This window comes from Chelonia mydas, chromosome 27 (assembly GCF_015237465.2).
Source record: "Chelonia mydas isolate rCheMyd1 chromosome 27, rCheMyd1.pri.v2, whole genome shotgun sequence".
NCBI classification, from domain to species: domain Eukaryota; kingdom Metazoa; phylum Chordata; order Testudines; family Cheloniidae; genus Chelonia; species Chelonia mydas.
Genome location: NC_057860.1, coordinates 10,799,175 through 10,818,285, shown reverse-complemented (window position 1 = coordinate 10,818,285; position 19,111 = coordinate 10,799,175).

Sequence of the window (19,111 nt, the reverse complement as noted above, 5' to 3'; positions counted from 1 at the left end):
GATTCACTCAAAGGCTCCTCTCTTTTTCTAAATCATGTGATAAATTTCAAACACCCAGGGCTGTTGCTGTTTGAGCGTCTGTTACTCATCCCTTGCCTGCCGGGGGCCGAGTCAGAGAGGGTTTCCACCGGGGGTGGGGCTGATGAGTCAGGATGCTCATAAACATACCTGACGAGGTGATATTTGGGGGGGAGGGACCCACTCCTGCACTTGCCCCACTTCAAAGCCCCAGAGACACTGGGCCGAACTCTCTGACGATGACTCCAGCGTGTTCACTCCTGATCTACTCTCTGTCAGCCGGGGGGAGGATCAGGGCTCTGGGTCAGGCGGTGTCTCTGGAGGCGCACGCTGCCTCTAGCCAGAATCTGCCCCTTCAGCTTTCCTCCCTCTCTGCCCCCTTGGCCAGGGTAAGCCACGGCTGGCTGGAAGCGGGTGGCGTGCTCCGGCGGGTAGGGCAGCAGCTTGGGAATTGGGCTGCCTGGGTTCTGCTCCTGGCTCTTCCTCCAAACTGTTGCACGCGCTTAGAGCACTTTGATCCTCGTCAACGACAGGTGCCAAATGCTGCCGAGCCAAGACTTCCGCGCTGGGGTGAACCAACAACAGAGGGAGAAGCTTGCTCATGCCTCTAAACCTGCTTCTTGCTCCAGAATGACTCTCCCCAGCTCTGGATTCTCAAGCCAAGCCAAGATGTTGCTGCTGGGCCTTGGGGTGGCTTTTCTTTGGGTTTTCTCTTCCCATAGCAGCCGGCTTCTCAGAGACTTTAAGGCCAGAAGGGACCATCACGACCATCTACTCTGACATCTACTCCTGCACATTGCAGGACACCGAACCTCATCTGCCCGCTCCTGTAATAGACCTGTAATCTCTGGCTGAGTTATTGATGTCCTCAAATCGTGGTTTAAAGACTTCATGTTACAGAGAATCCACCATTTACATTCGTTTAAACTCACAAATGACCTGAGCCCCCAGGCTGTGTCTATACCTGCGTCCGCCAGGATAGCTCTGGTGTTGTAACCATAGCCCCGACAGCATAGACAAGCCCTAAATCAGTGTATTTCCTCTCTGTTTACGTAACAGCCCCTGCTCGGAGGGATTGAACCCAGGACCTCCATCTCCCCAGCACACACTGCCACTATTTAAGCGAATGAATTAATCCGCTAGTCAGATTGCATGTTGCTGCTCCCATCCCTCAGCTGGGTGGGGACGTGGAGTACCCTTTGCGTGCGTTTCATACCTAGCTCTAAATAAAACGATATGAAGTAGCAATGGGCTTGCACCAGAACCTGGGATCCCAAATGTTTACGTATGCGGGGGTGTGTGGTATATTTAATCCAGACACAAATTTCATGGTTGATCCAAATCCAAACACTCTTCTGGGAGGTCTGGATATCTTGATCAGAGCCTTGGGGAACCAGCTCTCCCGAAAGGAAGCATATGTATCTGCCCTTTATTATCAGAGCCCCTAAAGCACATACAGCTGACTTAGCTAACATGCTGTAACCAAATGGTGATTGCATGACTGTTTACTTGCTGAATTCTTCAACTGCTTGACGTCTCTGCTGTGGCATTCCAGGCAGGGTATGGCCCCTGGTAAACAAGCGTGATAAAGCAGGAACTCAAGCTGTGTGGAAGCTTGTACATTTGTCTATAGTTGTGGCTGTTTATTAAACGCCCCCAGTTCAAGAGGGACTGGGATTCCGTAGAGCGTGACAGTGACACCACTGACACGCAAGGCTGTGTCCGTTGTGATTCTCTTCGCAAAAACGACGGGGAGGTGGGCAGTCGGGGGGGGCCTTCGCAGACTGGTCAAGGAGCGAACAACCTCCGCCAACCCATCTCTAGCTCGAATGTGGCCATAGCTGACAGCTAAGTGCCGTCTCTTGTTGAGCATGGGCTTTTCTCCACGTCCCACCTCCCCCTTGTCTATGCCACGAGCAAAGCCAAGACCTTCCTAATGCCATCCTCTTCCAGTGCAACCTACTGGGCACCACTTCCAGTTCTTCTCCACCAGGCACTGTGGACTGTTACTGTAACAAGCTCCAGCATGGTCGGTCGGTCGGTTGTATGCTTTCTTTAGGGGATGTCCTTGGGCGTGTCTTCCAAAATTGCCAGAGCATTGCTCTTTCTTGGGAGAGTAATGGTCCATGCACGTCTTGCCCCAGGTGCCTGTCAGTCCGATCATCCTAGTTTTCAGCCTAGTTGAACCCCCAGCTGGTGATCAAAACGACCATGCTAGCTGGTGATGTTACTCTTCTATCTAATCGGATCCTTTCATGCTCCTGCTCTGATATGTCAAAGGGACCTTTCCAGGATGCTGTTAGCTGCAGATTTGCATCTCGGTGCCGTGTGATAGCATTGGAGACTAGGAATGCATCCGATGAAGGGAGCTGTAGCTCACGAAAGCTTATGCTCAAATAAATTGGTTAGTCTCTAAGGTGCCACAAGTCCTCCTGTTCTTTTTGCGAATACAGACTAACACGGCTGCTACTCTGAAACCTGTCATTAGAGACTTGGCTTTTCAGTTCCACACCAAACTGTTCTCGGCTGAGCAGCTGCATCACAATCTGCCTGCAGTTCTTAAGCAGTACAGTCAGCAAAGGTCCTCATGACCAACATGACAGGCAGCAAGGCCTGCTTCAGCTGGGATGTCACTCTGGACTCAATATGCCCAAGTTAGAAAACAAGCTGCTTGTTGTGTGTGGAGAGACCCATACAGTGCTGGCTAGCGGACAGGGCACCGGCCTCAGCTTGAGGTTCTATTCCTGGGTCTGCCACTGACTTGCTGGATGACTTGGGCCAGTCAGTTCCTTGCCTCAGTTTTCCCACCTGTAAAATGGGGATAATGACACCCCTTGTAAAGTGCTTTATTGGTGGGTGCAAAGCACTAGCTGTGTTGGTCCTTTTTTATAACCTTATTGAGAGGGGGCTGGGGGAGGAGAGAGGAGCGATTTGCACCAGCGCTCTAATTCCAGCTAAACCTTGAGCTTCAACGGAGTGAAACTTCAAACCTCCAACAAACTGAAGTTTTGCCCCAAATCTATCACAGGTGTTTTTTTTTTTTTTTTTTTTTGTTTAACCTCCAAAAAAGTTCTACTTCGAGTGGAAGAAACCATGAGCTCTCACAGGGGTTTTCAGTTTTTGCATAATCAGAACCACTTTTGTGAATCCCAAACCAAATGCAAACCTCTGTGATCTCACGCTTCCCAACCCTCCCTTTCCCCGTCCGCCCCGTCTTGACTCTCTTGTGGGGGGGCCTGTCCCGCCTACCCAAATGCGGGGCGGAGGGAGGGTGGCATCTGCAGCTCTGCGGCCTGCTTCCTCTGACCCCGCTGCAACTCCTTCTCCTCGGCAGCTCGCACAAAAGCGGTGAAACCGCACTGCTGGCTTGTGGTTTGGTCTCGTTCTCTCTCGTACTGTAGCAGCGCGGCTTCCACTCTGAGTCACTGGAGATGGGGCCGAGTGGGTTCAGGGATGGGGCGAACCTGGCGCTCTCCACAGCTCGCTTTCATTTTGCGCAGTGGGGGTGGCATAGGGAAAGGGGGGGGGGGGGTTTCTGCACCTCGTAGAGGGTCAGAGCCGAAAGGGCCTCGGGTGCGCTGGCCTCCGTACGGCTTGACTTAGCAGATGCCACTGTAGAGCCACTGCGCGCTTGGCTTGGGCACCGATGCGCATGGGGGCTGGAGATCAGTGGCATGAAGACCCATTTGCATGGGGGCTGTTGCAGAGCAGGACCGTGGACATTAGCCCTGTGGCAGTGGGGGCGTCCGCCGTTTACTCCCGTAGCTGGGTGTCTTCTCATTCAGCCTCTGCCACAGTCTCGCTGCATGACCTTACCAAGTCCCTTCCCCCCTCCCATTTGCGAGCTGCAAAATCGGGAAATTTGCTTACCCAGCGGTGCAGTTGTGAGGCCTAATTAACTCCTTGAGGTCCCAACCGTTGTGCTGGACAACTGGCTAGCACAGTCCCTGCCCCGATGCCTGTAAAGGGCTTAGATCCGGCAAGAAAAGGAGCCCTTAAACTAACCATGTGTCATGTGGGGTTCCTTGGCTGAGCTGTTCAAAGCAGCCTGGGAGATTTAGACACATTTTTCCAGGAAATCTTTTGGCAATTGAAACGCAATAGTCAGATCTCCCTCTAAACAGCTTTGAAACCTCACCTCCCTTTTGGCATCCTTTTGAACTTTAACGCACACCCTTAAGGACACTTGCTTTCTTCTAAATAAAGCTGAGTTACTGGTATTTGCCAGGTGCTATACAAAGACCGTAAAGCAGTCACTGCCCTGAAGAGCTGACAAAGGGAAAGAGAGGCACAGACTTACCCAAGATCATGCTGTAGGTCCCGGAAAGAACCCAGATCTGGACTCTTAGTTCATGCTAGTGTAACACCGGCAGACCCTGGTCGTGGGCGGGCAGGATTGAAGCAGGGGCCTCTGGAGTTTAGTGCATGAGCCTCTCCCGCATGAGTTAAAAGCCAACTGGTTGTTTGCAGACTCATTTAATTCTCTCTCTGAGTGGTCTCGGTGCCACTGGATGGGACAGACCACCACATCTAGGAGGTGTGTGGGTTACACTAGACCATGCTGCTTCCCAGTAATTAGCAACACAAACACAGACTGAAAGAAGCCTGAACGAAGGCTTGGAGCCTGTAGAACTGGCTGGGAAAAGTCCAGTGAAACATTGTTTTGCTGGAATTTGCTGATTTGGGAGGTCTGGCGAAATTGGAGGCTCTCCACCAAAGCGCCACGGGAACGCGAGCAGGAGTCCACTGGAAACCTGGCTTCCTGCCAGCACGCCCACCTGGCAAGCTGCTGGTGACCCCTGGGCTACCAGGATCCACAGCCCCACCAGGCAGACTCTCCCGGGGCACTGAGTGGGGAGAAATTTGAAATTCTTGGATTTATTCCTAATCGGAACAAACCCAAATCTTGAGCTATCCAAGTCCTTCCAAATGGAATTGCCTGGCTCAGCGAGCTGCTGAAATCAGATCAAATCCAGTGCATTTTCAGTGGGGGGATCTCTGTACAGGTCCTGATTAAGTGGACAGTGGGGGGATTATTCGGTTCCACGTTCTGCTCTTGCTTGGAGCTTCCCGACCCCTTCCCCATCCGCCATTGCCCCCTTTGCTGACGTATGCATTTATGTTTTTTTAAGGCACTTAGCAGTAACAGTCCGTGGGATAGTTGATGTGAGTCCCACAATGCCTTCCAGTATTATCCTGGATTGATCACCCAGAATGCCTAGAGCCGAGAAGCAGCATTTACCCCCCTGGGACAGCTGCCGGCAATTGCCTGCAACTGGTGTAAGCTGATGTAACCCCACTGAAGTCAAATGGCGGTACGCCGGCTCACCCGGGTTAGGGGGCTGGGTCATTGCGGGGTAGCCCTTTGCGGTGCTTCTCACTGGTGGCCACTAGAGGGCCAGGCTGCCAGGAACCTGCCCTGGGCTTGATTCTTTCCCAGCCCAGCTGGCACTGGCAGGGGTGGCCAGTTAAGAGGGGCCGAGGCCTGTTGGCTCTGATCTGCCGCCTTATTCGATCTCTTGTTTGCTTCCCTTTTCTCCTGGCATCGTCTTCATCTTCTCTCTCCATCCCCTTCTGTCCCCAGGGCGATCCTGCCGCCTTCCCTCCGCGGAGGCGTGGAAGGATGGCTTTGCTGGCAGCTGGCTGGCTCGAGGTTTTGGGGAGGCTGCTTGCGGATGATGCGGGGAGGAGCCAGGATGTCTGCACAGCATGGTACAGGCGAACCCCTGGGTTGTCACTGCGATCGGGGTGGGCCCATGCGCCCTGCAGCCGGAGCGGCCTGATGAGAAGGGGCTTAGCCGCTGCAGAAGCACAGAGGGATCCCTTGGCTTGATTGAGACTCTTTGCTTGGCCTGGATTTCCCTGCCAGAGACAGCTTGGCAGTGCCTTGGCGTCATATTTGGCCTCTGGCTATTGTCCAGCATTGCCATTGGTAACTGCTCTGCTCCAGTCATCGAGCCCCTCCCGATGCCCAATCTCTCAGTGCTCACCCCCTGATGATGGTGTTCTTCTCCTTTGCTCCCTCCTTCCCCAGTTCTCTCTCTCTCTCCCAGGCAGTCTCCCGCTCCAACCATCCCGTCTTTCCCCAATTTCAATCCCAGCATGTCCCCCCCAGCCCTTCTCCCAGAACCAATGCGCATCCTCTGAAACGAAACATAGATGACGCTCGCTGGGTGCTCGGGCGCTGTCCCTCTTGCCTGCTCTCTGTGACTTCTTCAGGGCAGGGACTGGCTAGGTGGCAACCGGCCCTCCATACCAGGCTGTTGGCAGGCCTGGTTTAAGTGCTTAGCGTGGGGCACTCGCAGCTGGGGGGTGGATTTCCCGAAGAGCTCGGGTGCCTTGGCAAGTGGCTGAACTCTGAGTCGGGCTCTGCACCTGAAGTGCGGATGGTTTTCTGCAAAACCGGCCCGTCCGGCGGCCAGTGCACTGCGGGCGCTGAGGCTACAGAAATCCAGTCTCTCTAAGTGGCAATGCCGGGGTGCAGCCTGCAGAGACTACGCTTCCCAGCAGGCAGTGCTGCCTCCGGACGGGAGAGGGGCATGCTGGGTGCTGGAGTGGGGCTGCACTATTAATAATTAGTAATATGGCAGCCCCTAGGGGCCCCAGCTGCAATTGGTGCCCCTTTGTGGTAGGTGCTGTACAGACCCATAGGGCAGTCCGTTCCCCACTGAGCTCACAATCTATGTAAGCGAGGCAGATGGGGTTTTTTTTTTTCCTTAAATCACCTTCACCCTACAAGTTGACCTCAATGCCTGATCCCACGGTCCCGATCGGGGTAAAGCTCTGAACAATCTCATGATGCTAGCTTTACAGTTTAAAGCTCAGACACTATGTTGCCTGGTGGAAAGAGAGGCTGGCAAAGGAGGTTGCTGGGGAGAAGCAAACGGGACCGTCATGGAAATGAAAAGCAAGCAGCTGGGATAGGGGAAGAGAGACTAGATAAAGGGTAAAAAGAAAAGGAGGACTTGTGGCACCGTAGAGACTAACGAATTTATTCGAGCATGAGCTTTCGTGAGCTACAGCTCACTTCATGGAATGTAGCTCACGAAAGCTTATGCTCAAATAAATTGGTTAGTCTCTAAGGTGCCACAAGTCCTCCTTTTCTTTTTGTGGATACAGAGTAACACGGCTGCTACTCTGAATCCTGGTTAAAGGGTGTGTGCATATGCAGAAGGCACCCATGGGGGAGCGGAGATGGGGAGATGGAGGAGGAAAGATCAGAGGAGAAGGGCAGCCAGCAAATGAACACGCAAAGCCGGAGCCGCAGCCCGGGGCCCATGGCAGACTCGAGCGCAGCGCTTGACATAAGGCTGACCCCAGGCTGGGGTGAGCTCCCCCCTATCAGTGATGGTGGCGTGCGAAGCGTGTAGCGTCTCGTGGGGCGGCACCGCTGGGGATGCCGAGCGCGGGCGCCGGGGTCGGAGGGAAGGTTCGCAGATCTGTCAATATCCATTTAGCCGAGCCGGGCCTCCGTGGCAGGCCCCGTAAGGCTGCTTGCTCTCTCCTGAGAGGCGAGCCGAGGGGAGGTTCTGCTGCAAGGCAGGTGCCAGGATTAGGTGTCTCTCCCCATAGAGCGCGTGGGCAGGGGAGCGCACGGGGCATGTGCACTATAGAAATACATGTTCCCAAAAATCGATCTCCGGGAAACGCCTAATGCTAGCGCTGGCTGCAGCAGCTGTGAAGGCAGGTGCAGTGTCTTCCATGCAGCCGTGCCGATGCACCTCGATCCCAGCCCGCAGCCCTCTCTCTCCCCGTCCTGCCGCATCCCCGGTTATCCCAGTGCTCGGCTCCACGCTTCTGACCTGCAGCACCCCTGCAGTTCCAGTCCCGGGACCTGCTACCCATCAGCCCCCCTCCCCTGCTACTGCCATCCCCAAACACGGCTCAGCGGCTCCCCTCCGGTGCTTGGTACCGTCACGTGGGTAAACATGGGAGAGTGAAGCACCCGGAAAACAGGGCCAGGTAGCTGGCAGTGATGCCAGTCCTACCTGTCCAACTGGCCCTTTGCTGGTTAACCCCTTCAGTGCCCCCTCCCTCCCTGCCGTGGAGTCTGGAGGGCTGTGGCAGTGCTGGGAATAAGCCCTTGGTGTAACCGCTAGGCAGCGCTGTCTCTCAGGAGATGGGTGGTTTAGCGAGGCCCAAACAAGGCTGGCGTCAGGGACAAGGCCTTCCAGCAGGGTGCTGGTGGCTGAGCCCCACGTCTCTCGATTAAGGAGACATGGGCATCCCCTTGGTGGAGTTCCCGTGAGGCTGTTAAAAGCAGAACCTTCCTCACCCAGCAGCTGTGGGGAAAGCCTGTCTGGGCAGCAGATCGGCTCGCCACGAGCCGTCTGTCCACACGGAGCTTCTGCCCTTCATCTGCTTAGAGAGCAATTGCATGGGGGGCGGGGGGAGAGGCTACTCTCAATAGTGCATATTGCCCGGGGCATGGGGACCCCTCCGGGAAGGAAGGCAGGGCTGGTGCTGGGGGATGAAGGCGCATGGCCAGCAAGCTGACAGAGGGGGAGCTGCTTCCCTGAAATCCCCATGGTGTCTTGACGGCACCTCTTGAGCTGTGGCAGACGATCATGGCCCAGTTGCTTTGGGTGTTGCGCACAGACTTGTGACAAAGCCAGTGCCTGACCCAGAGTTGAGGCAGGCTGGGGGTGAGTGGCAGCGTGAAATAACAAGGTGAGCAAAGCTTAGTAGGAAAACTGACCCCTCTCCCAAGGGCGTGAGCGGATCCCCAATGAAAGGGTTTAGGAAGAGACCATACCACTTCTGTGGGGTCTTGCCACCTTCCTCTCCGTAGCAGCTGGTGGGAGATGCTGGAGATGGGAGGCTGGGCTAGATGGGCCCCAGGCTGGGAATTCCTACGTTCCTAATGGCTCGGGGTGGGAGTTGGCTCTCCTCTGAGGCTTGACCAACAGCTCGAAGTGTGAGAACTGGAGTTTCCATCTTGTAGGAAATTCCCCAGCTTTGAAAATTTCCTTTAGTTCCAAATGGGGATGAAAAAAAGACACCAGGGTTTGAAATGAGTCCAAAAAACCCTGATTTGGGTGGGGGAAAATTTCATTGTCATATTTTTTTTAAAAAATGAAAGGTACAGGAGGAAGCTCAACCGAAATGAGATGCTTTGCGTTGACCGAAACACTTTGACCAAAAACATTCTGGTTTTTTGGAAGTGCCAGCAAACTGGAAAATCGGGTCACACAGCATGAGCCCCCAGGCTTTCCCTGAGCATCACCATCCAACTTCTCCGATACATTTTGTGTGGGGGGGTTGTCTTTGGAGGTCTTCACAGCCCCGTACCTGTGGCTCCCAGATCCACTAGAGCATGAGCTACTTCCACCCCACTGTCTGCCTTGACCCTGCCCTGCAGTCTCTGTTGGCTCATTGACTTTCTGCCCTGGCAATCTCGCCAGGAGAAGCCAGTTAGTACCTGTGCTGTGCACCCTGGGGTATGGCCCAAGCACCCCACAAACATAGTGCACACTGGCCTCCCCCAGATGGTAACGTTCAGTCTCAAAGCTCAGGGTCCCCGGTCTCGTCTGTGTTTGTACAGCGCCTTGCACAGTGGGAGGGTCACTAGGTGCTACTAACCTCGCCCACTCACTGTGGCCCTCTGTCCCCCTCTAGTGGCGGCTGGGCTGCGTACGGTGGCTGAGCCTGCTACAGCCTTGTCTAACGGATCTGGGTTGCTTCCCACAGTCAGAGGCTCATGCCCCTACAACCGAAGATCCAGGGGTCAGTCCTGGCTGCTGGCGTTAATGCGGTGGCCCGGCCCGGCCACCCTGCGTGGGTGAGAGTGATGCAACTGCAATACTCATAACTCCTGGCCAGGACCTCAAAGCAAAAAGGAACCGTTCGCCCGGGCCCACGCTCTCCCGTTCCTGGGCGCTGTGGCTCACCTGCGTCCGCTCCAGAAGCTGCCACACACCTGTTAACCACATCTAGGGCTGGGGGAAGGCGGGAGAGAGCTGCCTTTCCCCTCCCACCCATCGGAAAGCCTGGCAGGGCTCTTGCGCTGGGACTCCCTCCTCCTTCAGAGAAGCGGCTCTCTTTAGAGGAAATGCCAGTTCAAAGCGCTGCGAGGAAATTGCCGGCTGCCCCTGACTGAGTGAGCGCTTCTTTCCAGCCCTCCTGGGGAAGGGCCCCGCCATGAAAGCGATGTGACTCAAACCCGAAGCCCTGGCGCTTAACCACAGCCCCCAGCCTGCCGTGTCATACGGGATGCTTGGTGAGGAGCATTTATAAGAAATGGATGGCACTGCCGGGACTGGACAAGCCCGTAGAGAGGCAATGAGGGGGAGGGTGGATTCTGAGCTAGAACCCCCTTGTCCATCCGGTCTCAATTCCAGCTGCTTCAGAGGAAGAAACCCTGCAAGAGGGCTAATAGGGGACTATCTCCCCCACAGGGAAAACTGCCTTTTAATCCCCACTAGTGAGAGGCTGGCTTGTGAGGTGAAGTAGGAGGAGAGGCAGTGTGGTCTAGTGGTGCGAATGCGGGACTGGTATGTGGGAGACCTGGGTTCTAATTCTGAGCTCGGCTGCTGCCCTGCTGGGGGAACCTCTCTGTGTCTCAGTTTCCCTGTCTATGACGTAAAGTGCTTTGAGATCTACTGATGGAAAGGGCTATGTAATAGGAATACCTAGCAGTGGTAGCAGGTTTAAAACAGACAAAAGGAAGTATTTTTTTGCACAATCAACCTGTGGAACTCCTTGCCAGAGGATGTTGTGAAGGCCAAGAGTATAACAGGGTTCAAAAAAGAACTAGATAAGTTCCTGGAGGATAGGTCCATCAATGACTATTTGCCAGGATGGGCAGGGCTGGTGTCCCTAGCCTCTGTTTGCCAGAAGCTGGGAACGGGCAGCAGGGGATGGATCACTTCACGATCACCTGGTCTGTTCATTCCCTCTGGGGCACCTGGCATTGGCCACTGTCGGCAGACAGGACACTGGGCTGGATGGACCTTCGGTCTGACCCACTCTGGCCGCTCTTATGTCTATTGTTCTCTACGCCCGTGTCTGAGCCTCTTACTTTACTTTTAAGTCCGCTCTTGGGTGAAAATACTCAGTGGCAATAAATTCCCGTGTGAAAAAATATTGTCTCTTCAGCGTGCTGCCTTCTCCCCGTAGCTGAACGATCCCCTTCTTCTTGTGCCGCTGACGTACGCAGGTGTAACGGAGAGGGGAATCCGACCCGGCGGTGCTAGCTCTCAGAGGCCCTGCCCACCCCTCCTGCCACCAACCCTTTTACTTCCCTTCCTCCGCCAGATCACAGGCAGCTTCAGAAATCTCTCCCCCAACCCCCATGCCTGCCTCTCTGCCTGCTCGCCAGCTGCTTGACCTTTTGCAGATGTTCCTCCCAAAGCGAATGCTCACGGAGGTTATTTTTTTCCTCGCTCCGTCAGTCCCCGCCGCCCGCCGTGCCCTGTGGCGAGTTATTCACAGCCCCACACGTGCTGAGCTCGCCTCTCCGGTCCTGATAGCTGTGTAGACACGTCCTTAGCGTGCAATGCCCAGGTGCCAGCCTCATGCCCGATGGGCTCAGCCCAGCGCGTGCTCTCTGCATCTTTTCGCTCGAGCGTCGTCTGCAGGGACGGTGCCCATAAGGGGCGGGGCGGGGCGGCGTTCAAACAGCTGTCCGTTGAGTAGCAACCTGCGGGAGGGTGTGAGTGCCGGGATCCTGCAAGGCACCGGTGGAACGGGGGTGGGGGGCTTTCCTCCCCCAGGATGGGGATGATGCAGCCGGGGGCCGCGTCTCTCTGTCTGTGGCATCGCAGCTCTGCTCCGTCACCCTTCCGCCGACTAATGTGAGAAAGTGGAACGTGTTGCTCCTATTAGCACGTTCTCGGGGGTGCTAGGTGCTGATGAGTCTCTGGGGACGGGGAGAGGAGGGGTTGGGAGAGGCGCAGCCTGCGATCTCGCCAGGAGACCTCCATCCCTGTCAGGTCAGATCAGCGCTCCCCGGAGCGGTGCCCAGCGCTCCTCCCAGTGGTGACGGGCTGTGGGACAGCCGAGGACTTGGCTGGTCTGTGGAGAGAAAGCATTGAGCTGGCGCCGTTGCCCCGATGGAAGTGGGGGGGGAAGGTGCTGGTGACTTTGAGTTCTGGCCTCCTCTAAGGAGCCTCGAATGGGGGGGGGGCGGGTGTCAGCTGGCAGAGCATTGGCCCTGATGATGAGTACCCATAATCCTCTCCTTCCACAGCGCTCCTCTGGGTCGCCGCTTAGTCAGCAACGTGATGGTCAATGCCGCTTGCAAGGCAGAGGCCCTATTTTCAGCCATCTGCCTGAAATTCATAGCCCCCCTCCCCCCCCCCCCCAGTCCCCAACACGGAGGAGGAGCTCAAAATCCCAAAGCCACCTCTGGATCTGAATGTCCCACAAGGTGCCCCGTCCCCGTGAAGCCATCCTCCCTTGCGGCGAAGGCGCTGGCCCAGGGCTGGGGAGACCCGGGCTCAAAGCCTGTCTTTTGTTTGGGCTCTTCCAGGTCTTCCCAGTTGGCTGGTCTCCTGCCCCCTTGTAGTTCTCCATCCCTTTCCAGCTGCTTGACTGGGTCTCCCCACCCTCATTTCCTCTCCAGGTCTCCTTAGCTGGACCTTCTCTTTCCATGTGTGCCTGGGCTGGGCTGCCCACCCCTTGCTTCAGCAAATCCCATTTAGATCTTCACTCTTCTGGGCTGGCTCTTCCCCTCGCCCGCTCTGCCTAGCCAGAGGCAGCTCCCTGGCCTCTCCGTCACACTCTCTGGAGAGGGGTCCCCAGCCCATCTGGGGCAGGAGGAGGCCCAGTTGCTCCCATCGCTGGTCCATGAAATGTTCTTCTGGCTGTCATATGCTAAAGTGGCTTGGCACCGGGTAACACAGCTGTAGGAAAAGGAAAGCCCTGTTCTGGGATCTCATGGCCCCTTCCTGCATGGAAACCTTAATCCACGCAGAGGGGAAGTCCGATCTAGGGCTTCGGATGCTTGCCTGGAACTTGAGCCCTGGGTTCAGGTCCTCGACGCATGGGCAGCGTTTCTCCACCTGGCCAGGTTGGTGACGGCTCGTTGAAAGTCCAAAACGGTCAGTACCCGCCTCACACTCCAGTTATTATTTTTTAAAACTCTCCTGTAGTAAATGTGTCACTGATGCCTGTTTGGAGAAGTCCCCAAGAAACTGAACCTTGGTGGACAAGGGGGTGGGGAAGAGTGAAATCTTCTTTGCTTGAGCTTGGAATCAAATTTTCAATGCCTAGGGCCCTGATTGCTTTTGACTCCCCTGTGGGTTGGGATGAACCAGCTCAGAAGCCCTAGACTGGGGAAACGGGGTCCCCAAGCCGAGGGGAAGGGAGAAAGAGAGAGAATACTTCCCTTGCCTTCTGGCTGAGCGTCCTGAAATCTTTGCTGGAGAGACTCTTGCGCTCCTCGAACTCTGGCTTGGTCACGATCTCGTCTTCAATCTCCGGTCCTAAATCTTGTCTCTTGAACCCCTTGAACTAGATGAGACAATTACCCCTCCCCCTTCCCCCATTGAGAGCGGGCTGAGTGAAGTCAAGTGCAGCTAGTGACTGTGGGGTCTTGTTCCCACCTAGGGAACCCCCCACCCCACTGCCGCCATACACAGCGGAGGAGAGCTCCATCCCCGGCTTCTACTGGGGTGAGGGGCAGCTGCTGGGCAGGGGGTGTGCGGCCGGTGGATCTGGAACTGTAAGACTCCACGGCCCCTCAAAGCCCCATAGGGGGGTGGGGAGGTGCATTGGACAGGAGGGCTGCTGCAGGTTGGAGCGGTGGGTGCAGAGGCATTTCACTGGTGGGTGGGAGGGTGAATGAAGAGGGGCAAAGGCAGCCAAAGTTTCCCTTACATTGCCCTGCCCTGACTCCAGGCTGACAGCAGACTCATCTTCTATGGGCCGCCCCGGCCCTTGCCCACAGTGCCAAACTGGCACAAGGCAGGAGCTGCATGAGACCCACCGAACTCGCTTCACTCCTGCTCCTGAGCAGCCCCAGGCTGGCATCCCTATCGACCGGCTGCAATCACACCAGGGACCCAGCCCTGCGTCTATCTCGTTATCTATTCCCTCCCCCCCACCTCCAAGGCGGACACCCACCCTGCACCCGAGCAAACAAGCTGGGACCTGTGCTGCTGGGAATTTATGGCAACCGTGCTGCTAACTTCAGATGCCAGGAGGAAAAATGTGTGTGCCCATCCCAGCTCTGTGCTAAGAATAACTTTCTAGCAGGAGTCTCTACAGGGGCCCATCTTTCCACCGACTTCACTGGCTTTGGATCTGGCCCTACGGCCCTGCCATCTGCAAAGCCCTCCTCTTGTGTCCCTGCGGGCAGCTCAGTGACTTTACATCGCTATTCAAATCGCAGCTGAAAAGAAGCAAGTGGGAGATGAGACTAGAGATAACCATTAAGCCACGCTCCCTTGCAGCGCTCCGATGGGAGGCCCCGACTTCCAGCTCGTTAGCACATGCTGCTGGTCACGTGCTGCAGCCCGGCGAGGCGCTAAGGGAGTGCTGTCTGACGCAACCTCTCTCCAGCTGTTGGCATTCGAGTGGGAGTTGTCTGAACTTTGAGAGCCAAAAGGAAGGGATCACAGTAGACGTCCCCCAAAAAGTGGCAAGGCGCGGCCCTTCAAATGAACCGCGGAGCCAGGCATGTGCCCAGCTTGATCAGCCGCTATGGAGCAGGGAGGAAGGACACCTTGCAGTTTGGGGGAATAGCGGATCCTACCAAAAACCCGAGCCCTGAGGGAGCCTGATTAGGAGCCTGCAGGGCGAGGGATCTCGCTGTCAGGGGGCGACAGGCCTGAACTCCCGGTGACATGAGCACACATGATTCACTTCTCTCTCTCTCCTCCACCACTGCGGTCAACGCCTCGCACACAGCTCCAGCCAGGGGGATAGTTCTCGGCTGTCAGAGCCGATCTGTGTTGGGGGTAACGTTTTCCCGAGCAGTAAGTGGGGTTAAATTCGGGGTCACCCATATCAAACATCAAAGGGTGTTTTATCTCTCAGAAAGCAATTTCACTCCAGCCAGAACCCCCCCCCACCTCCTTCCTGCGGCTCTGCCAGATCAGAGGCGCCTGGCCCGATGGACTCTGGCTGGCTTGGCCCATGCATCTCCTTCCGTGGCTGCAGCCCCTCGGCGTTGGAAGAGGGGGAGAGCTTACGAAAAACTGGGAATTAACGAAACAAAAAAGGGAGAAGGAAGCCATGTTTGGAAGATTTTTTGTGGACTGCCCAGCCCTGGCACCTTGTCTCACCTGAGGTGCCAGAGGCCGGTTTTGTGTGATGTTGTGTTTTGCAGCGATTCCCAATTGGGAGGGACCTGGGGTGGCGGGAAGGAATTTGCTGTAGACAAGATTTCTGGTTTCTTTCCCCTCTTGGCTTGATGATTTGCGATGCTGCTGGTGGCTGGATGCAGAGCGGCCCCTTGGCTTGGTTTGGGGGGGTTCAGTGAGGTGCTTCAGGGTCTCATGGCTGGGGCATTCCTGGCTCCACATGTAGATGTAACCTGGGGGTCCGGCTCCAATGTCTCTTAGGCCTCTCCTAAGGCAGTGGCATCTCTTTCTGCTCCATTCTCTGAGCTGAAGGGAGAGGAACTCGGATGTGTAAGGGCTGCCGCTTACAAAGCACTTGGTCACCGTTAGACGCACAGTGCAGTGCTTAGAGCATGAGACTGGGGAGTGGTGTGTTGGGGGGGGGAAGGAGAGGGTCACGTCATTTCCCCGTGCCTCAGTTTCCCCACCTGTGGAATGGGAACAATAATCTTTGTGTGTGGGGAAGGATGGTCTTGTGGGTAAGGCTCCAGTCTGGGACTCCCAGTGCGACCTTGGCAAGCCCCATTGATCTGTCAGTAAATTCTTCCTCTATTTATGTGCATTAACATGGCACCTAGGAGCCCGTCAGGGACCAGGACCCCATGGTGCTGGTTGCTATCTAAATGCAGAACAAAAAGACAGTCCCTGAAGGGCTTAAGTACTTGTGTTGTGGTAGCAGCTCGAGGCCCCTGCCAAGATCAGGGGCCCATTGTGGTAGGTACGGGACGTTCGCACAGTGTCAAATGTCAGCAAGGCCAAGGTACAGAGACTCCAGAATCAAACCCAGACTCCCTTGCTCCCAGTCCAATGCTCTGACACCTCAGCCATTCAGGAGCCAGACTAGCAATCAGCGTTCCCCAAAAGAGCCTCAGTAGCGGGAATTCATGGTTTCATTGTCTATAGTACTAGTCATATTTAAAGAGTATGACAGGAAATTCTTAGGTTGTTGTTTTTTATATAAGAGACACACACACACACACACACACACACACACACACACACACAGCAAATAAGTTAATAACTTAGTGTGAGTTTCAGAGTAACAGCCGTGTTAGTCTGTATTCGCAAAAAGAAAAGGAGGACTTGTGGCACCTTAGAGACTAACCAATTTATGTGAGCATAAGCTTTCGTGAGCACCTTAGAGACTAACCAATTTATTTGAGCACAAGCTTTCGTGAGCTACAGCTCACTTCATCCGATGCATACTGTGGAAAATACAGAAGATGTTCTTATACATACATATGAAAAAATGGGTATTTACCACTACAAAAGGTTTTCTCTCCCCCCACCCCACTCTCCTGCTGGTAATAGCCCATCCAAAGTGATCACTCGCCTTACAATGTGTATGATAATCAAGGTGGGCCATTTCCAGCACAAATCCAGGGTCTAACAAGAACGTCTGAGGAAGGGGGGGAGTGGGGTAGGAAAAACAAGGGGAAATAGGTTACCTTGCGTAATGACTTAGCCACTCCCAGTCTCTATTCAAGCCTAAGTTAATTGTATCCTATTTGCAAATGAATTCCAATTCAACAGTCTCTCGCTGGAGTCTGGTTTTGAAGTTTTTCTGTTGTAATATTGCAACTTTCATGTCTGTAATCGCGTGACCAGAGAGATTGAAGTGTTCTCCGACTGGTTTATGAATGTTATAATTCTTGACATCTGATTTGTGTCCATTTATTCTTTTACGTAGAGACTGTCCAGTTTGACCAATGTACATGGCAGGGGGGCATTGCTGGCACATGATGGCATATATCACATTGGTGGATGTGCAGGTGAACGAGCCTCTGATAGTGTGGCTGATGTTATTAGGCCCTGTGATGGTGTCCCCTGAACAGATATGTGGGCACAGTTGGCAACGGGCTTTGTTGCAAGGATAGGTTCCTGGGTTAGTGGTTCTGTTGTGTGGTATGTGGTTGCTGGTGAGTATTTGCTTCAGGTTGGGGGGCTGTCTGTAGGCAAGGACTGGCCTGTCTCCCAAGATTTGTGAGAGTGTTGGGTCATCCTTCAGGATAGGTTGTAGATCCTTAATAATGCGTTGGAGGGGTTTTAGTTAGGGGCTGAAGGTGACGGCTAGTGGCGTTCTGTTATTTTCTTTGTTAGGCCTGTCCTGTAGTAGGTGACTTCTGGGAAGTCTTCTGGCTCTATCAATCTGTTTCTTCACTTCCGCAGGTGGGTATTGTAGTTGTAAGGACGCTTGATAGAGCTCTTGTAGGTGTCTGTCTCTGTCTGAGGGGTTGGAGCAAATGCGGTTTTATCGCAGAGCTTGGCTGTAGACGATGGATCGTGTGGTGTGGTCAGGGTGAAAGCTGGAGGCATGTAGGTAGGAATAGCGGTCAGTAGGTTTCCGGTATAGGGTGGTGTTGATGTGACCATCGTTTATTAGCACTGTAGTGTCCAGGAAGTGGCTCTCTTGTGTGGACTGGACCAGGCTGAGGTTGATGGTGGGATGGAAATTGTTGAAATCATGGTGGAATTCCTCAAGGGCTTCTTTTCCATGGGTCCAGATGAGGAAGATGTCATCAATATAGCGCAAGTAGAGTAGGGGCGTTAGGGGACGAGAGCTGAGGAAGCGTTGTTCTAAGTCAGCCATAAAAATGTTGATAACTTTATTGGTTAATAACGTGGTAAAAGCATCCTGATTGGTTAATGATTAAATCATACAGAGTTTTAATAAGCTGTAGGAGACACATTCATGAGCCACTTGCTACTCCTGAGTATCGCTGCTCTAGCCACTAGACAGCATTGCCTCTCCATTAAACAGGTTTAGTTCTACAAGTCTCCCTCTTCGGGGTGTTGTGAGAGCACACCCATCAGAGTCCGCGAGTGCCCCAGTGTTCCGGCAATGGGAATCCAGAGAAGTAGCTAGGTAACAAATTAAAATTTCTTCCTGTGCTTTGAGATCCAAGGAGGTGCTAGAGGAAAGTGGTGGTGTCTTGTGCCTGCCTGGTTGCCCGTTGGAGGGGGAGACCTCTCTTCGGACTCCATCTCCATGTGCCGGACACTTCTTGGGGGCTTCTGATCTGTGGATGGCCAGGGTGGCTTTGGGCTTTCACGTCTGCCTATGTGGCCGATGTGCCAGGTGGGTTTCTCACTGGGATGGCAGTTTGTTTACTTCACATGCCCAGCCCACGCGCCTGTGTGTTTCCTGAGCAAAGCCACAGATGGCAACGAGTGGGATTTTGCTGTCATTCCTCTTCCCCCCCGCTCCCCTCCCCCTGGTCAATTTCCTTCTTTAAGCCTCAAACAGATGGAATAGTTTTTGCTCACAGGTACCAAGAGCTGAGAATAACCCTTCAGTTAGAATTGAAGGAGGAACAATAACACCGCAGTCTAGGCACTGAAATGTCGAATTGTGGCTTCTCATGCAGAACAAGGCAACTTTTGTTACCCATGGGAGGACAGTCCTTTCGTTAGAACGTAGTTAATAGCGATGTTTCCGTTCCGTCTGACGCTCCCAAAGCCCCTTCCGAACGGCCGCGCGTTCAATCTTGCCAGCTTACCTGTGACGTAGGGAAAGGATATAAAGGACTCGCTTCCGTGACACACCTGACACAATGGGGTCCGTGGTTTGATTGTGAGTAGCTTTTGGTGCTATTCTAATCCGGGCCTTTTGTTTTGTTTGGGTCTTTAATAATGTGTTTGGTGCCTTTGGCTTTGCATGGCCAGAATCCCAATTTAAAAATCCTCTTTCTTCATGGAACTTGCTTTTAACAGCCAGCCTCTCCTGTACGGGGATTAATTTATTTAATTGACCTGGTAGCTTTGCATGCAATGAAGTGTCGTAGGCCTGGCTGCTTCTCCACGGG